The 20,618-nt window shown below is 48.1% G+C and overlaps 1 protein-coding gene across 8 annotated transcripts in view; it reads right to left on the reverse strand.

The window, feature by feature from the left end:
• The window catches only part of dab1a (DAB adaptor protein 1a), a 75,471-nt gene that overhangs the window by 54,300 nt on the left and 553 nt on the right, over nt 1-20,618 (reverse strand). Inside the window, exon 1 of one of the 8 annotated variants that reach the window (XM_076039362.1) lies at nt 20,504-20,601. The exons of the other annotated variants lie outside the window; for them this stretch is intronic. The gene's annotated coding sequence lies outside the window, so the exon portion shown is untranslated. Of the gene's footprint in view, nt 1-20,503; nt 20,602-20,618 lie in introns of those variants that run through there. 8 annotated transcript variants of the gene reach the window in all.

Genomic DNA, 20,618 nt, shown 5'->3' on the forward strand with positions numbered 1-20,618 from the left:
ATATTATGAACGTAGCAGGACAGTCACCTCAAAGCAGGGAGGTTGAGGGTTCGATTCCCACCATTCCGTTCTCTCTGTGCTGTGAGTCTGCATTCTGGGCTCTCTGCAGGTCCCTGCAGTCCACAGCCTTATGTCGGGCTAAGTGGCGAGCTAAGTGGCTGCTTGTTTTTCCAGCTGATCTCAAGACAAATTGGGGGTTTGACATTTGCACGGCATCATCCTGTACCTTATTGTAGCGTGTCAAATGTCATCGTACACTATATTATGATGTTATATCATATCACATCATATCGTACGATATCGTATCGTGAATCAACTCGGCCTAACCGCAGCCCCTGATGTCTCACGGCGAGCGTCGCCGCCTGGCAAGAGATCACAGCAGGTCATGGCGGTGCCGCGCGGTTCAGCAGCGATGCCGCCGGTCAAAGCGGAGAAAAGCTCCCAGCGTCGGTCCCGTCTCGCAGCTGTAGCCGCAGCCGGAAGCCTGGAGGGCCTGGAGACACTGCAGAGCGGCAGCCAGCCAGGAGGGGAAACACCATGAAAAACACATCGCCCTGAACGCCTCCCTGTCTGCCTGGAAGGAACACTGAGCGGTGGAAGCCTCAACAGGAGGAGGTAAACAATCCCACACACGCACACACACACACACACACACACACACACACACACACACACACACACACACACACACACACACACCAGTTTCCCACCCAAAAAGCCTGCCAGAAATAGGATACCCTCCTCAAGATGACAACTTTACACGCACGTGCCGAACGCAGATGAGCGCGAAGGCCACGCACGCGCTCTGGCGCCCGCCGCACCTTCTCCGTCTCCACCACCCAACCTATTTACAGACGCAGGACTGCGGATATCAAAGCGCCGCGTCGTCTTTGGGGGATTCCTCCCTTTTTTCTCCACCCGTGTTTTCAGGGGGAAATAGATGAAAACCAATCTCATTCTCTCCGCACCTCCCCGTGTGCGTGTGCGTGTGCGTGTGCGTGTGCGTGTGCGTGTGCGTGTGCGTGTGCGTGTGCGTGTGCGAGCTTCATGCCTCGTTAATGTGCTAAGATCTAAAATGTGAGTATGTGAGTGCGAGACGGAGCGGAAGCTCGGAAGCTGCAGCTTCTGCTGACAGAACTGTGGATGAGCCTCTTTTTTTTTTTTCTTTTTTTTTTTTGCTCCATCACCGCTTTCCCTTCTCTGATTCAAACTCGATGTCTGCCGGTTCTGATCCGCTCGCCGTCAGCCGGTTTGCAGGTCGGACGACGGTCAGCCGCTCGCAAACAACCGGAACGGCCGCACGCCGACTCTGGGCAGGTCTCTCGCAGAATTAGGACGTCATTTTTCAAGATGAACTGCAATTCAAGAGGCCGGTGCCGTCACATCTGCACAATGTACAGACTTCATCATCGTTCTGCTCTCTCTTTTTTTTTTTTACCTTTTTGCACTGCAGTTTCTGCTGGCGGCGGCGAGACCGGAGGCAACTCCCATCGCCACCGTCGCGCTACACTCCGGCTAAAAATGTCCCCTCAACATGATTAACATCCCTCCAAGCCCCTGTGGACCCCCATCAGCAGAGCCCTGAGTGAGTGATGGATTTGCTGCATCCAAAGGGGAGATGCAGAGAGGAGGAGAAGAAAAAAGAGGAGAGGAAGAGGAAGAGGAGGAGGAAGTTTCTGCTGCCTTAAAAATAGAGCCGGTCGCCTGGCGAAAACAGAAGACGACTACTTAATGAGCAATGCAATCATCAATTATTCAAAACACCTAATCAGCGGCAGGGAGGAGGGTGTCACATGATGCTGCTGCACAAGCACAGACAGACAGACACACACACACACACACACACACACACACACACACACACACACACACACACACACACACACACACACACACACACACACACACACACACACACACACACACAAGGAAAGGACTACTGCCTCTTCTCAGCTTCTCCCGACACAACAAAAATGCAACAACTTGAGCTCCTCCAGCCACTGAGCCACCAGATGCTGCTCTGCTCAGGCAGCAAACCTCACAAACATTTTGACACGGAACAAAAAAACTTGGTGTAGCTCTTCTTGCGGTACATGTTGGCCAGTTCAGTCTCGGCCTGTCGAAGGAAGTGAAGACACACAAACCAAAACAGGTCTCTTTGTTGCAAACCATCACGCCGCGTGTGTGCAGTGTGCAGCCACAATCCAGACTGTTCCAGACGATCCATCCATCAGTTTAACACGTCAACGTTGTTGTCAGGAGAACACAAAGTTCCCCCGGCGCTCAGTGGTGACCGTGGAGACGACTGCTGAAATGATTCTGTCTGTCCTTCAGTGTGAAGGACAGACGGCTCATATTTACCTCTTCATGGTATATTGTTAGTTTGTTGGCAGTCTGCTTTTTTGTACTTTTAATTGTTAACATCAACCTGCTCAAGGACATAGGATGAAAATTAGTCACTAGCTTTAATCCTACATATTTACATGTTAGCGTTTATTAATTAGGGCTGGCGAAGTTAACGCGGCGAGAGAATCCGGTTAACTCTTTCCTTCTTTACCGAGACTGTGTGCGGCATCATGTGTGGCCTTTCCATCCATGCCCTGCCTCCTCAGTGTCCTAACAAACGGCGCACAAGCAATCCGAGGCAGGACAGGACCTTCGTGGTGTCGTCTGCCAGGGAATCTGGAGAAGAAGCTGCGCCGTTGTTGTCGTGCTCTGTAGCCGCTTCAACAATCACAGCCTCTCCTCCTGAGTCTTTACCAGCTAGCCAGCGGCTACAAGGAGCTCGGCGCCAGCGACAGGCGCCCGGACCACATGTTTCCACCAGCCAGTGGGGGTGAAGCTCATCAAATGCGCTCTGTACTGCAGGGCCTGGAGGTTCCTGGACTCTCCTGGGCCCAATCAGGCCCTCTGTCTACGATTCTTCCTCAGCGCCCCCCCCCCACCCCGAGAGGACGCGAGTCCCCGCCACCACCGCCGCTCCTCCTCGGGTTTTCTACCCGTCAAAGCCAGTTTCCCTCACAATGTCTGTTTTTGCAGTTTTATTGAGGGCTTGAGGATGAACCAACTCCGCCACCAATACCGGGGACCACGAAGCTTCTTGTTTAGCGCCTTTTACGTAACGTTGGTTTCGTGGCTGCGGCGCATTCAGCGAGGATTAAGGCTGCACCCTCTGATGTCATTGGGGGGGGCACTTGGCAGTGAGTCACCACGGCGGCATCAGACACCCCCCCCCCACCCCTCCCGACTCACACACACACAAACACACACACACACACACACACACACACACACACACACACACACACACACACACAGACACACACAGACACACACACACACACTCAGGGTTTGCATGACGTCTTAATTCCGAATCGTTTCAAAGTATTGCACGAACATTACCAGCCAGAAAAAAAGAAAAAAAAACTACGCACCAACACCCACATCCAGGCATCTAGGCACAAAAAAAACTCATGCAGCAGCACATGAACTCTCAAAGTTCCTCCTGGAGGTGAAACTTTGTGCCAGCTCTTGAAATAGAACCTTTTAGCACCCTGTGGATCGCTGGACCGCCGGCCTGCCGGAACCCTCGCAGAGAGTCGAGGGGCTATTGGCATTCACTTCCCTGTGGGGCTCACAGTCAATACAAACCTCTCAAAAAAAAAAACAGGCTGTGTGAGTGTGTGAGTGTGTGAGTGTGTGAGTGTGTTTCTCACAGTATGCGTCTGTCTGTGTGCGCTGGGAGAGAAAGCCAGCAGAGGGAAGGCAGCCGCTGCTGGGACCTGATAGCCACTCCTGCGTGTGCAGGAGTGGCTATTGCGCAGATCAGTTGCTGAATGAACTTTTGCCGCAGGTTAACAGGTGAACGCAAACATGTGACAGATTCCTGCGTGTGGCAAAAGTGCTGAATGTACTTTTTCCGCAGGTTAACAGGCGAACACAAACGTGACAGATTCCTGCGTGTGGGTAACGATGACTAAAGCTGAACGGCAGAGTGCCGCAGCCTCCCGCCGCCATCCGCCACCCTGCAGCTGCTAATGACGCCGATACGGCAAGGGAGGTTGTGAAGGGGAGCGGTGTGCAGTAAAAAAAAAAAAAAAAAGACAAAAGGAGGACAAGAGGAGGAGGAGATCTGAGAGCAGGGAGCTAATAAAGCACAAGACCTTTGCCGTTTTTGACTGGGTGGCCGCGTGTGATTTTATCGAGAGAGGAAGAAAGAAAAGAGAACAAAAAAAAAATCCCTCTTGCGTCAATAAAGCCTTATTAAATACGCGCCAGAGAGCCGAGGGGGAGGGAGAGAAAGAGAGAGAAAGAGAGAGAGAGAGAGAGAGAGAGAGAAAGAAAGAGGAGGTGGAAATGAAAAAGAGTTGAAAGGAAGCATGGAGGGGGGGAAAGGCACGGCTGCGTGACAGAGGAAGAGTGTTCGCTGCCACGGGCTCAAGAGTGAGAGACGACTGACTGGAATAGGAAATTTAATTCCCTTGTACGCGCACACACACACACACACGACTTGTTGCGCTCGGCGGATGGTGGTGAAGGCAGGTGGATGCTGGGCTGCAATGATGCTGCAACTGACAAGAAACTTCAAGTCAAGTCGGTCAGACTGTCACCGGAACAGAGTCATGTGGCATCAGACAGCCAGTTCAATTAAGGCTTGTTGGGTTTTTTGTTTTGCTTTTTTTTTGTATTTTTTAAGGATTCTAGCCTATAATATTTAATTGAAACACAGAAAATCCAGGTAAATATTTATTTGGTCCCTGCAAAAACAAAGACTAAAAATAAATTAGACATAAAAAAAAATGAGCGACTGAAGGTAGTAAGTGTTTCTTTAAAAAAAAAATTAATAATAATTGCTGGTGATTCCCCTTTACTGGGTGGTTTAAAAACAACAACAACAAACAAATGTTTTAAATCTCCAGGGCAAATCTAGAGGATGGAAGCATCTTCCACAGCCACAGCACTCTTTATTTTATCTACCAACCTTGATTTTAACCAGTATAAAAGTTGACTTGATTCAACGTGTAAAAAATGAAACGTAACACACATCGTTTCACAACCAACAGTGCCAACGAAAGCTCGACCGAAAGCTTGGTTCTGCTTCATTTCAGCCAAAGTTGTCTTTTGATCCCCAACCACTACCCACAATTCTTTGAGATCTGCTGGGGAGACAGACACCCAGAAGGCTCGAACCCCCCGATCTTGTTCCCAAGACGCTGCCCTTCCTCCTTCACTTCCTGGAGCTAGATGAGGGCCCTGTGAAATTAGCCTATCACGAGCCTCCACCCGGCTAAAGCAATGCTCTAAATATGCTAATAGACAGGAGATTAAGATACGTAGCTGGAGGCACAGCGGGCACACGGATACAAACGTGTGCGCGCGCAGACATCCGACGGAGAATCTTTTGTTCGGTGATTATGGCGGGGCTGAATGATGGCGAAACATCTTAAGATTAGAGAGGATGTAACAATGTCTGATGAGGACACGGGTAATGAAGAGGGTTCCTGCTTAAGTGAGGGCTTGATAATGAAAAGAAGGAGGTCTTCCTCTCCTTCTTTTCTTCCTTCCTTCCAGCAAGCGCTCCGTGATGTTTCTGTCGGTGTGTTTTCTATATGTGTTTTGCATTTACCTAATTAGTCCCTTCCATCTATCTGGAAGTGGGACACTTCAGCACTGAACACTTACTATTTTGAGAGCACTGGTGCAATGCTCACACCGGTGAGGATGCCAAAATGCAGCTCGACGCTTGAAGCTGTCAAACAGTGAAGGATGCTTCAGTTCACATCCTCAGCCAGAGCCGCTAACACTTCGCTAAACTTTTCAAATGGTTGGCGGGGCTAAATACAACCTGGCAACAGCTTAGTGCAATGAGATCTACTGCCAGAGACATTGCTGTCAGTAATGTTTGTAAGGATTCAGTCATGGTTAGCTTGCTAGCTAAATTAGCAGGCAGGACCTGGCTGACCTCCTTGTGAAGCTACGTTAGCACAAATTGCAATGAGTCATAATTGTTGTGGGAGACAAACTTTTGACTTTGTCGCAGGATGTTACCCAGAACTAAACGTTCACTTTCACATTCTCAACGAGTTATAAACATGTGCGAAACGAGGCGGCTAGCGTTAGCCACTTCCAGGAAACGCTAAAAGGCAGTGTTTGCTTTAGCACAACAATATCTATATCGTAGTGTGAGTAATAATGGAGCTAAGCGATTTGGAACACAGCTGGTGGTAGCAAAGTCCTCGTGCCTCATATATTTGCGAGTGTGTTTGTGTGCGTAGTGTGCAGTGTGTGTTCTCAGCGGGTGAACAAATGCTCTGAGACACCTGGAAGAGCTCCTCCTATCTAGCATCGCTCCCTCCCCTCCTCTTATCTCGGTTAATAGCCGGACCCCTGAGAACTCTGCAGGTCCAGTCACAACACAACCGGCACGGCTGAATTACACTTGTTGTGATATTATCAAACACTTTTATTTTCCCACCGCTCCCTTTAAAAAATATAATGCAACCAATAAATTATTCTCAGAAAACAAAAACTGAACACACAAGTCATTTATGACCTTAATCATTGATTTTCCTTCCCCTTTGAAATTAAAGTTAAAATTGAGTCTAAAGGGCAAAAACTCACTGGCGCTGCATGTAAACACAAACAGTCGCACACACACACACACACACACACACACACACACACACACACACACACACACACACACACACACACACACACACACACACTGGTGGTGAGCTGACTTCTGTTTCCACTCTGCATCTCGCCAGCTCTGCACACACTGGTCTCACAGAGGCAGAGTGATACAGTGAAACAGCAGGCGAGCAAAAGAGTATGAAAATAAGCAATAACACTGACGACCGTGACATTTTAAACATCCAGCAAGTTAAACATTAAAGTGCACTCTACAAATGAAGCTTTTTAAATAAGAAGACAAATGCGTGCGGCGACTCAAACTGTGAGCAGCTGCATTGTGTAGCGCCCAAAGCAGTGATTCAAACCAGCAGTTTGTGTCTCTGAATTAAGTGCATTAAATCATTTAAAATGTTCTGACAAAGAAATACTCTCGAGGAAACAGGTTTCAACCAACCTGCCGTTTACAGCCTCCTTGTGAGGAAAACTCTGTTTTAGCCACCAGCTGAAGCTGAAGGAGACGCAGCAAAGCAGGTTGAAAATTGCATCTCGGAACCAACAGCTGCCTCAGACATTGTCAACGTCCTGGGAGAGGTATCGGTGAGTTATCAGTGAGTCATCAGAACTCTTTGTAACATCACAAAGGGCTATTTTCCAAAAAACTCTCGGGCTTAGTTTAAAATAATGTTTTTCCTTCTGATTCCTCCTGCATTCGCTGACTGACATCTTGAAACAAAAAAAAAGTCAACGTGTGCTGTTGTTCTTCTTTCATGCAATAACAGCCAAACAGATCTGACACAAAGGTAAAAAGAAATCCCCCGAGTCGACGAAACTCAAACCACCAAAGCTTTAACGCCTGAAACTCTGAACCCAAAAATGAAGCTGCAAATGCTAAGAAAAAAAAAAAAAAAAAAAAAAACGCCGGCTTCCACTCAGCTCAGCTCTGTCCGCACTTTTCCCGACGAGATCGCCAACCGCAGCGGGCTCGCCGGGCTCGACGGGGGTGAAGGAGAACGTTTGATGGAGATGAAAGAGAGACGGAGGCGGGAAGGAGGCGGCCGGGCCGCTGATGGAGGTGCCGCAGGGATGAATGGTTCACCTGCGGGCTCGGCGGGAGGCGGCGTGTAGCAGAGGAAGCGGCGGCGGCGGCGCGAGTCATTCAAGCGTTTAATAAAACATAGCAGCGGCTCGCAGCAGCAACAGGCAGACGGTCTTATGAGCGGCTGCGCGGGGGGGGGGGCGCTGCCATATTATTATTGGCCCCGGTGGCCCCGAGGAGCCGAGGCCTGATAGATGTCAGCGGTGTAGGTAATAAATTGCGAAAGGTCGATCTATTTCGGTGAAGAGGTTTGGCCTTGGGGTGGGGTTGGGGGGGTGGGTAGTGGGAGGGAGGAGGAGGGGCCAGCCTGATAGACGCCACCACCGCAGACAAAAGCGTTCCCTTAAGCGCCACGTCGTCTCCTCGGGGCCGGTCGCAGCGGCCCGTTGCTTTGAGCCGCTCTCCTGGGAGGTGCAGCAGCAGCAGCAGCAGCAGCAGCAGCAGCGTCGTGAGGGCGATCACACGGACAGCCGGATATTGGAGGCGGCTCACGGCCAGGGGAGAGTGAGTACCGGGAGGCAGCGGGGGTCTCCAGAGAGGTGAGGAGAAAAGGGGAGGAGAGCGGATCTCCAAAAAAAACAAAAAAAAAAACGTTAGGCGTCGAGGGTGGAACGCACGAGAGCGCACGCACGTCCTCGCCGCCGCCGCAGCAGCAGCAGCAGGTAGAATGACCAATAACAGCGGAGCTCAGCGACACACGTCAGGCAATCACAAGTATTTCTCACCTCACTACTCGCACATCCTGCTGCCGCCCCTCCTCTCCTCTCTGTGTCCTTCCAGCCCACCCCTCCCTCTTCTTCCCTGTCTTCATCTTCTTCTTTTGGAACCGAAAGCCACAAATATTGCAGATTTTTTTTCTTCTTGTCAGACAAATGTTGATTGCCCTTTTTTTTTTTTTTTTTTTATAACATCATTTTGTTCCTTTTTAAGGCAGGTTTGCAGGTTACTTGCACCGGTGGTGCAACATCCCAAGGTATTTTGACACCTTTGAATAAAGTCCACGGGTCAATATTCAGGTTCAATATTTTGTCCAGGTGCAGGTGTGTATCTGTTTTAGTCTCGCACAACTATAGTCAGTGGGAATTTTTTGAAAAGTCGATGAAATAACTATGAAATAAGAGCATTTCTGTCAAGCATTTTCCCCTACTTTTTCTTCCAAAAACTGCTGGGCTGGAGTGGTTTTTCTACGTTACTGGCAGCGTAATTTCTAAGGAAACGACGGCATTTCCTGTCACTTCCTGTCACTTCCTGTCAGTCTGTCAGATCAGGAGGTTTCCAGTCTCCTCTTGGTCCCTCTGTGTGAGAGTTCCCCGTTATTCCGAGCGACACTCTGGAAGTCGCTCTTCTTGGTTTGTGCTCAGGGCTCTGGACGATCAGCGCCAGAGTGCAAAGGATGATGGGGTGCACACAGGCCAGACCTAAGGTTTGTAACTGAAGCGACGTTGAGACACCCCTGACACGGTGATGATACGATGAATTGAACAAAATCATCACATTGCCAGGTTTTATCATGTTATTGTTTGCGTTGGCCTGAAACACACAGGATGCTTTCAAAAGCCGCTGCTGCACTGAAGCAAACAGACACTCCAGACTGACAAGAAGCAGCCCGCTTTGCCTTTTTGCCTTTCTCTGGCTTTTTTATATTCATAATGTCACACGGGAAACTGTGGAAGTGGAATATAAATGGAGTCTCATCTTGCTTTTTACAGTGCAGATGCGAAGGATAGAGAGAGGAAAAAAAAAAAGTGGAAAGCCGTTTGAAATCCAACTACAGTCGGTGGTCCAGTCATGCGCGTCACATCGCCAACTTCAAAATAACCCCCCCCCCGACAAATATTTCCGTCAGCGGCGGACGCGGCTATTATGGGCGTGTGAGTGTGATTGAAACCATCACATCAATTCACACTCATTTAATCTTGCAGCGCTTAGATCTCGCCTCTTCCATTAATCCAGCTTTATGTGCGCACACACACACACACACACACACACACACACACACACACACACACACACACACACACACACACACACACACACAAAACGAGCAGGCCCACACATTGGCGTCCCCTCCGCCCACCCCCCCTTCCCCTCTCCCCCCCCACACACACACCCATTCATGGCTGGGTGGTCTTTTAACACCCTTGTTCTCCCAGATTACGTATCAAACTCATCAGGCCTGATACTGCCAAGGGTGGAGAGGAGTCATTATATGAAAGCATATCCAGCTAATTGAAGGCTATCACTTTAATGCACAGATATGGAAAAGAGGGGGAAGTGGCTCTGAGTGTGTGTGTGTGTGAGAGAGAGAGAGAGAGAGAGAGAGAGGACCAGAAGGTGATGGCCTCCGGGTGAGGGGAGGGCGGAGCATCAAAGGCACTTTTATAATGGGGGAAAAAATAATTTAGCCTCCAGTTATATACCCCTCTTATCAATGTGTTTGTGCGCGGGCGTGTGTGTGTGTGTGTGAGAGAGAGAGAGGGAGAGAGAGAGAGAGAGAGAGAGAGAGAGAGAGAGTGAGAGGTTCCTGGCGCCCACTGGAGTGTGTCAGTCCAGTAGATGCTCAGTGCAACTCGATCAAGAGGCACAAATGACCTGATAGCAGGTGATTGAATCCTCCATTCGTCCTTAAAGGGAGCGAGAGTACCTGACTGAGAGGCTGACCACACACACACACACACACACACACACACACACACTCAATAAGAGTGCTGAAGGGGGTTTTCTAGAGGGTACCAGGAGAGAGAGGGGAACCAATAAGAAACACTGCAGACATTTCATCCAATAAGAACATGCAGAACTTTGAGGAGATGCTCGTGCTGCTCTGGCTTCTCCGGATTGGCTAAAACAGCCGCGGGCCAGTCCAGTTAGCGGTGAGAAAGTGAGCCTCTAAGCCACTTTCAGCTTTCATTAGGTGGGAGCCAGAATTTAAAATGTCGGTAAACTGCGCTCGTTTATATAAATATATATCTTCTTCTTCTTCCTCTGCAAAACGGAAGCTTCCCTCTCACGGCTCAGTGTGGAGTCTTTCACACACTGACTGGCTCTGGGCTGATCTGAGCTGAAAATTCCCGCCGGCTAAGTGAGGAGCGATTCGTTTTATCTTTACTCCTAATGTGTATTTATGCGTCTGCGCCTCCAATCCTCTTATGCAGCTGCCAGTCAACGACATTTTGAAAAGTTCAAAACTGAGAATCGCGGCACCGAGGGAGCAAACGGGTCGCGGTGGCGCCACACGACAACCTGTAATGAGATGTTTTTGATTAGTTTTTTTTGTTTTCTCATTGGTCTTTTCCTTCCTTATTCTTTTTGAAAAAAAAAAAACACAGCTAAGAAATCCACACAATAACGATGATCTTAATAATAACGAGAAAGAGGAGCAGGAGGAGAAACCGAGGGCATCCAGCAGCTAGCAACCCTCGCACCAACACAAATTTATAATGATAATATAATGATTATTATAATACCGGCTTAAACCGCAAAGTAAAAAAAATATTTAACTAAGTGAATTAAATGTTTAATTTATGAGCGGACGACCGCATGCATACATTTTTCCCCTCTATGGGCCTTAAAATAATCTCAGGACTAAAAATATTTGCATCCAACTGAAAAAATATTCCAAGTGACTCGGCTGAGAAAAGACCAATTACCCTGCAAAACGTCCAACAGAACGTGTGTGTGTGTGTGTGTGTGTGTGTCTGTGTGTGTGTGTGTGTGTGTGTGTGTGTGCAATCGCTGATGACTCAGCAGAGGGGAAAAAGCCACCGTGAGAAGTGGCATGGTCACTCACGGCCGCATTAACAAGCCTCAGTTAATTCTCACCTCAGCCTGAACCTTCCTGCCGTTTGACGCCTCAGCAGAGTTTCTTTGTAGAACGAAACCAGACTTACAATCAGTCAACGATGGACTGACGTACCACGTGAAAGCATTGTTGTGTTGAAGATCAGTATCATGGCGAAGCGCAGCAGAGGAAAGAATTTACCTAGAAACACGTCCAACCACTCCCCTACCCCCCCCCCCCCCACACACACACACACACACACACACACACACACACACACACACACACACACACACACTTTTGACTCAACGCTGCATGAAAAACGAATCACATTTTGATTCTTTTTTATGTTTCTGCCGTAATTGAAACCTAACTCGCTTTATGACTTGAGCAGACTTCATGATCCATGAAGCGACATAAAACTCCGCTGCCAAAAGTGCTTGGAGTGCGACAATGAAGCGCCGTGGGCCGTGAGCCCCTCGCACACAAACGTGAGCTTTGCCTACGAGTGGCTATCGTCGTCCGGTGCTGTTCTGCTGCCCGGGAGAAGAAGGCCTCAGTCCAGTTCTTCCAGCACCTCTTCCAACCAGCGCATCTAGGTTTTACATTCCGTGCTGTCCGGCACAGCAGCCTTGCAGAAAACAGTGTATTTAGCCCTCTGTTTACAGCCTCCTGTCAAAACACTGGGCCTCAGCTTCCTGCTGAAAACCTACGCCTTTTCTTTTGGATAGGAGACTAAAACAAGGTAAAGAGCAGTAAAGGGTTGGAGCCGCCAACTTCCTGGTCGTTTTTGTCGCTGACCGGGCAGAAGTCGCAGTGAACGTTGTGACATCACAAAGGGTCAAATCCTTAAACTTTATTTTAGCACAGACCGCAGAAACCTTTGACTAGACCAGAAAACATCACATGTAAATTTGACATAAAATTGAAGATTTAAAGGAACATTTAAACATTTTTAAAATCTGCTTACTAATCTACAGGAGAAATGAATATTGTTGTTAAAGGAACCACTGTGCTAATGACAATCTCAATGCTGTGACTGTTCCATGGTAATCACAATATAACCATAGTCTGCAAAAACACTAGTCTAAATCTTAATTTACTGACAGCAATGTGGACACGGAGGAAATTTCAAGATGAACCCTTTACCACTTGACATAATCGATGCTTTTGAACTATATCTGTAAATCTGTGACTCCTGCACCAGAGGATGCGGAGGACGAGCAGGGAGCCGGTTTGTTTCGGCGCGTGAACTCAAGGTCCATCAGATGTCTTGCATGGTTTGCGTGAAGCGCAGCTCCTTTATAAAACAGCTCTGAGTCAGACGAGACCCATCTCCCTGCCGCACGCCGCCGGTGCTCGCTGCTCTTCGACCATGTACTGTCCTGTGAAACATGGCAAAGAACTAAGTCACGGAAAGGACATAAAAGCTAACGATGGATGCTGAATTATGAGCAGTCATTACGGGAAAAAAAAGGAGGTAGAAGCAAAGGGGCGAAGCCGCGGGACGGCTGAAAAATTCACTAGTCCGCAGTGGAAGGGAGGAGTGCGGATGGGAAGAACGAGAGGGAAAGACAAAGAGAGAAGGAGAGAGAAATGTGAAGAGGAAAGTCCTCGGAGGGAAACATGTTTCCACTCCCGTCTCCGTCTCTTCCGCCGTCCAACTGCTGCCTCGCTGTGAGTGCGGACGTCGGTGGAGCAGTTCCACAGGGGAAGCGCTGCTAAGAACCCCCCACCCCACCTCACCCCACCCCTGCAAAGAAACCCTCTCTCCCCCGGCCGACGGGCATGCATTCATTATCCATTGTGCAGCTTGAATAAAGAATATGATACAAAACCAGGCATCTCCGTTGCTTTTGTGCTCGAGCTGAATGAGAAAAGACCCTCCAACGCAAATTAAAACCTAATTCATGACGCTTTGTTAGCGGCCAGCTTGTTTCTCTCCCTCGCCCTCTCTGACTGAAATGCCACATGGTGCATGTAATGCGACACTGCGATGCCGCTGTGGTCTGCAGAGGTGTGACACTGGGGCAAGGCGCAATGTCACTGGGGTACGTTTCTGTTTTGCTCTCAAAGGCAACTGAAACGTGCAACTGCTCACAAAAGCTTTGCACCCTGAAGGAAGGATGGTGTATTTCTCAAAGCTTTTCTCTACCGACAGGTCACATGATGTGTTTGGGGGCAGCCCAGTGGTGTTGTTCACTAACAGCAAGGAGGTCTTTGGTTTGAGTCCCAGGTAGGGATGTTAAAAATGAATCGATTAATGATTAATTGTTAATTAAGAATTTAATCGATTAAATTAAATTAGTCGCAATTAATTCATTTTTTTATATTTTTTTTTTGTTAAATGGCGTAGTGTATACCTGTATACCTAGAACTACTTTTAAAACAACTTTTTTTTTTTTTTTTTTAAAGTTGAAACGTGACCCATTTGAAGTCAACTTAAAGTCAGAGGATCAATGTTTAGGGTGTTTTTACTGTTCTCTAATGTAAAAATTGGTCACATTGGACCGTAAACATTATTTAAGGGTTGAATGGTGTGTTTCTTACACAATTTTTATTGTGAAATTTAGGTTCTCATGAAAAATCACCTCTCATCAATTCATCGTTAATCGGTCGATAAGGTCAATCAACTAACGATTAATGACTTAATCGATAATTTCCATCCCTAGTCCCAGGTGACCCCGGGGTGTTTCTGTGAGAAGTTGGCACCTCCCTCCCTGTCTTTTCTTCAGGTCCTGCAGCTTCCTCTCACAGTCCAGACCTGCACTTTGGCCTCATTGACAGCATGAGTGCGGATGTTAGTTTGTCTTTCCGTGTGGTTGCTGCGACGGACCTTCACCTTCACCAAAGAGATAGATAGATAGATAGATAGATAGATAGATAGATAGATCTACTGTGAAATCAGTGGATTTACCACCTTCCTGACTGCTCATACCTTTAAGATCCTTTTAAGATTGTCGCCTTGCATGGCTGAACTGACACGCGGTGATTTAATGGTTGTGTTTGTCCATGTTTTGAAAATCTGCCACGAGATTTGCTGGAAACTGTAATGGAAAAAAAGCAGTCTAGTGTGTGCGTGTGTGTGCGAGTGTGTGCGCGTGTGTGTGTGTGTGTGTGTGTGGTGCTTTGGCTGAGGGTGGGGGTTGAGGAGAAAGGTGATCAGGGCCCTTGACTTCTAGGGGGAAATGAGAATTTAAGGCGCGGAATTAATTGAAGTGTTAATGTGCTGCGGCTCCAGTGTGGCGTGCGCCTCCCCGTGCTGCCCGCCTCCCAGCACCCCTCGTCCTCTGCACTCGTCTGCTGCAAAGTGCTTTTGTTTGCTGCGAAAACTCATTAACAAAGTGAGCACCTTTTCCATTTTGCCCTACAGCCCCCCCCCCCCCCCCCCCCGCCCCCTCTCCAAAGTGGTGCTCACTGGAGGGAGAAAAGACCAGGAGGACCAGACGACGTGTCAGGCCGGATGCGTGCGTGTGGGGGGTGGAGAACAAAAAAATGCGATCATAATGATGTGTGCGTGCGGGCGCAGCGAGGAGGGAGGCAGGAAGCTCAAGAGCCTCACTTCCATAATCAACATTTCATCTGAAACAAGAGGATCCCTGAAGCGGCGCTGCAGGCAGAGAAGGAGGGAGGAAAGGAGAAGAGACAGGTAGGGAGGGACGGGAGCAACAGAAGAGAGATTATGAAAACACAGGAAGGAAAGTGTGAAATGGAAAAAAAAAGGTGGAGGTGGGGGGAGGGGGAGTACCGTGGAGGGTCCACAAAAAAAAAGAAAGAGGGACGCTCGTGCACTCCGTCACCTTGACATAAATGCAAACGCCATCTTGTGGCCCATTTGGCCCATTTAATTAAACTTTTTTCTTTTTTTTCACTTTGTCCCTCTCTCCCTCTAAATCCTGGCACACAGCAGTGGAAACTCTACAGTTACTCTTTTTATCTGTCTGCTAATTCCATTCCAGTCACAGTGCAGTCTGAAGCTGCAGAGGCCAGACTGTGAATGCAGAGTACAGCAAACCCACGCAGCCCTCTTTAGGCGGTCAAATGTAAGGGCAGAGGCATGCATCAGAATGTGTGCGTGCGTGCGTGCGAGCGTGTGTGTGTGTGTGTGTGTGTGTGTGTGTGTGTGTGTGTGTGTGTGTGTGTGTGTGTGTGCGTGCGTGCGTGCATGGATTTGTGTCCCTGCTGTCCTGTTGTTGTGTCTACAGATGCTAATCCCAACCGCGTGTGCGCGTGTATGTGGACAGACCGCAAGTGTTTTAAGCAGATTACAGGTTACAGGCATCCGAGGCAGATTAGCTGGCGAACCGATCTGAACCTCTGGATGTGCCGCCCTGCTCTCGGAAGGCCTTTTCAGCGTGCGTGCGTGCGTTTAGCTTGAGCGGGAGTGATTATTTGGAGGGAGGACAGGTGTTGCAGAACAGACGACTCAAATTATGCAAAATTCACCCGAGTTGTCCCAATAATAAATGCATCTCCAGCCATCAGTGGACTCCCCAGACGTTGGGAAAGACCATCATCTGATTCACTTTGCTTGCTTCACGGTTAAAAGTGTTGTTCTGTGAATCAACCCCTTGTAATGTTACAAAGGACAGCGCTACCTCACCGAGTTAGTTCCACACACCCTTCGCCAAGCTTGCTTATTTTTTGTTCCCTTCCAAACTTGTGGAAAGTCCAACAAATCAAGCGTCGGAAGCTAAAACCGAGCCTTTTTGCAAGCAGACTGTAAACAGAGGGCTAAATTAATTCCCTGTTTTTTCTGGAGATCTCCAGTTCTTTGGTCTATTGATATAGCTGCTCCTCTGGTGTATGTGGCCACTAGCATCTCGGGTTAATTAGTGGGTCTGAACTGTTTCTGTTTGGCCTGGGGACTGCGGACGCGTAGCCACGAGCCTCCACTGCCATCCAAGATGGATCACAGTGTCTGCAAAGGTATTTGTGATGTCAATTATATCTGAGAGAATGTCAGGCAGACACATGCACACACATCAGGTGGATCAATAGTAAGGGCAGCCAGCCAAGAGGAAGTCACTTCTTCCTCCATCCATTTCTCCAGCGCAGTGGATCATTGTGAGGGGGGAGAAAAAAAAATGCATCTTGGCGCAGGGCAACAATACAGATTTGAAATGTTTTGAATACCTTGAGACAGACATGGCACAACGCACAATCTCGGGGAGCCTGAAGGGCTGGAAGTGAGGTGGGAATGAAGAGACGAGGACGGAGGCATTGATTAATGAGGGCAGAAGGATGTGGGAGTCACAGAGTGACGAGGGAATAAAAAGGGAAGAGACACAGGGGAGAAGATAAGACGGAACAGAAGGTTTTTTGGCTGGGATTGTTTGTCAGGAGGTAATGAAAACATCAAACGAGGCTGAAGACATAAAAAAAGGCACAAGACAAAAAGAGGTAAATGGGCTGCGGAAGACTGTTGGGTTGTTGCCCCCGATGCGAAGCTGAGTCAACGAGGAGGGGGTGTCGTCATCTAATCGGTTTCTCTTCTGAAACGCAAGCGCGCTCTTTTTCTCCCCAAGCCTTGTTTTATAAAACGTTATCAGCAGTTCCTTTATTTCTCGCTTTTACGCAACTCGCTCTTTTCATTAAATGAGAATTTTACCTTGGACGCACAAAAAGACACAATCAAGGGGTGGAAAAGTGCCTTGCTGGGTTTTTTTCTTTTTCTTTTTCCACTTGTGCTGAGCAGAGGAGAAGCCCACTCTGTCATGACTCAGACCCATGTAAATTGCACCCATAGTGAACCGAAGGATTCAACAGGAGCTGAGCAACTGTGGCTGTCAGAAAAAGTCCTTCCATCTAATGTTCTACAAAGGAGTCTGTGCGGGAGGACGCAAAGCGGAGGAGAAAGTCTGAGGAACATTGCAAGAATATACCAAATGATTCATTATGAGCAGTACACGGAATTGTGTGGAATTGGTGACTCACTAGCTGATTTGAGAAATGTCTGAATTTGCCACGGTGCAGAATCTCCTCAAGAAAGAAGAAAAAACCAACACAAACTTGGTTCATCGAAATAGGGTCCTTTCCCATAAGACGTTCCAGTGGTTCCAGGCCTAATGCGGGTTCCTGTACACTCCCAAAACAGCAGATGTGGATATGCACCAACACAACTACACACATGTACACAAACATACATCAAAGAGAAATAGACCCAGGAAGTGATTAGCAGTACAAAAATCTGCTCCACAGTGCAGATTAACCACCTCACACCCTCCTTCTTCAGCGCGTTGAGGGACACAGTGGTTCAGGTTAGCAAGAAGGTCGTGGGTTCGATTCTGACTCAACAACTCGTGTCTGTGTGTTCTCCTACGGTGTCTGTGGGTTCTCTCCTTAGGCGCTCTGACTTCCTACGAAGTCCGACGTCCAAAGACATGCACGCTAAGCTAATTAGCAACTCAGACGGCATGACTGTGGATGGTACTTTGTCAGATGGCTTACAATCCAGCTCCTCTATTTCCGTAGCGTAAAGACAATCCATGCATCCATAGATGGATGGATTGATGGATGGATGGATGGAACACAGAAACTTTAATCAAAACCACATTTCCAAGCCTTCCGCAGTCATCTAATTCCAACAAGCGATTCCAGAGTTGAAACATCTTTAAACTTTTGTTTAATTAAGTCACTTCAGAATATTATTTTCTACCCTGTCTACAGGCTGATTGAGTCACCTGCCACCAGGTACCGCCACCGCTGTGCAGGAGTGTAATTGGTCTGTGTCTTCGCCATGGTAGACAGATGTCAAAAGGAACACCCACACGGGTTCCTGTGCACAGCCCCAGATATCAGCAAAGATGATGAATGCGTTCCTGCTGCTCCCCGTTTTCTTAGTTGTACTGTTGTGGCAGAACATTGAGCTTCTCCGTGTGAGAATTTTAATTCAATAAAAACAAACCCTTCGGCTTCCTCGGCGGCGCTATTCCTGTCAAGGTGGAAACACAAACAGCAATCAAGGCATAGACGGTGTCGAACGTTAGTCGTCCTCTCTGTTTAATTCCACTGCAGCTGACAGTTCATTGTTTTTTGTTTGGGTTTGGGTTTTTTTTGCTTTTGATGCGCCGCAACTGAATCTGTCAACAGAACACACTTTAAAAGGAACAACACAAGTGGGAACCAGGTTATTATCTTTGCAGATGACGCTTTACATTTCAGCCCTCCTCTGACGATAGCGTGGCGTCAGCACGAACACCAAAATAAAAGGCACTTTCAAAAGAGAGAGGAAGTCTTGACTGAGATACAAACACTACAGGACACAGGCGCAGGTGTGTTTTTGCAAAAAAGAAATCTGTTAAAGGCCTCACAAAACCCAGAGCAGCGAGACTCAAACCTCTGAGGTTCCTGCTTTAGAATTAGCCTCACCATCATTCAGAGCACAAACCCCAAAACCCACTGTACCACACGGGTGAGCCATAAATTGCAAGGCTGAATAGTGGAGAGTGACAGAATGAGTCGAGAGAGAGAGAGAAAAAAAAAACTTGGAGACTGAGGCTGCAGATGGAGCAGACAAAAAAAAAAAGCAGAGTGGGAAGAGGGGAAAAGAGACCCTTCAGCAGTCTTTTCTTTCAGTTCCTACACAATACTCTGCGTTTCTATGACACCCCGGAGTCGCCTGCTGGGCCAATAAAGCAAGTAAAAAAAAAAAAAAAAAAGGCTGTTTCATTGGGGAGGAAAAAAAGCCAAATCCTTCTAATGGTTAACGTTGGTTTAATTAGTGGCCCCGAAAACATAAACTGAATTTAAATGAAAAAGGGTTTTTTTTTTTCTTTTTCTTTCATATGTAAAAGAAGAGAAACAGCAGCTCGGCACAGATGGACACCAACAATGTTTTGCGTCTAGTGCTATTGAAAAAAAAAGTTCCTAGAATTTGGGGTGAACAGCCTCTTTGATAAAGCTATCATAACAACGAAGACTACACTTTTCTGCAACTTCACTGCCTAATAGTTAAGCAGATTTATTTTTTTTTTTTTTTAGAAAAAAAGTGTGTAGCTTTACAGTGGAATTGTGTTGACGTAGCATGCACAGGAGAGTAAAGCTCCAGAAAATAAGATAGAAAGAATGCAGGCAAATGACGCATCAGTCCAACAAAATACAGAAAGTCCGAGTGCCAGACAGAAATAAGAGCGAGGGAGCCAGAGAGAGAGTGAGGGTCTGCAGAGCTCCACGGCTTCATGATTAATGCGGCTTTTAGCTGCAGTAGAGTCTGCTGCACCCCCCACCTTCCCACCTTCCCACCCACTCATCCACTCATCCACCTACCCAAAGCAAACTGACCGACCGGCGCTTCCATTCCATTCCACTCCTCCGCCCTCCCTCCCTCCCTCCTTCCCTACCTCTGTCCATCCATCCAGCCCATGCATCGGAGACCTCTGGGTTGGCCGGAGCCTCCACCACGTCTCTGCACCACACACACACACACACACACACACACACACACACACACACATACACACAGGGAGAGAGAGAGAGAGAGAGAGACACACACACACACACACACACACACACACACACACACACACACACACACCTCTGCATCCCAGTCATCTCCACCGAGTCCGGGTCTCCTTCCAGAAGCACCTCGTCCCACCCAGATCACTCCGATCCGTCCCATCACGGACTTTCATTCATTCATTCGTTCATTCATTTACTCATTTATGACAGTCCGGAAGAGAGCCGCGTCCGGTTCAAAACGACCAATCGAGCCGGCAAAATAAGTGCAGAAATGCGGATGAACACACACACACACACACACACACACACACACACACACACACACACACACACACACACACACACACACACACCGCCGAGACGCCACATGAATGACACGAGGGACGGAAATAACATCGAGTGCACCAAGTTAACTAGAGTCACCCGAAGAGAGGGTGGAGGATAGGGGGGCAGGTGCATGTTTCCTTGCAGAGGCTGTTGGAAAAATAAAGTTATACTAATAAGAAGCCTTTTAGGAAGGTGGGTTTTCATACCGGATGTGCGGAGTGCCTCGAGCCGCTGTGCTTCCTCCCGCGCACACAACAAACACACACAAGCAGCACTGACTGACCGCCCGGTAGGAGGGCGAGGGGGGGGGGGGGGGGGTGT

The sequence above is a fragment of the Nelusetta ayraudi genome, unplaced genomic scaffold (assembly GCF_046127955.1).
Source record: "Nelusetta ayraudi isolate G7.1 ecotype Tasmania unplaced genomic scaffold, CSIRO-AGI_Nayr_v1 ptg000059l, whole genome shotgun sequence".
In the NCBI taxonomy this organism is placed as follows: Eukaryota; Metazoa; Chordata; class Actinopteri; order Tetraodontiformes; family Monacanthidae; genus Nelusetta; species Nelusetta ayraudi.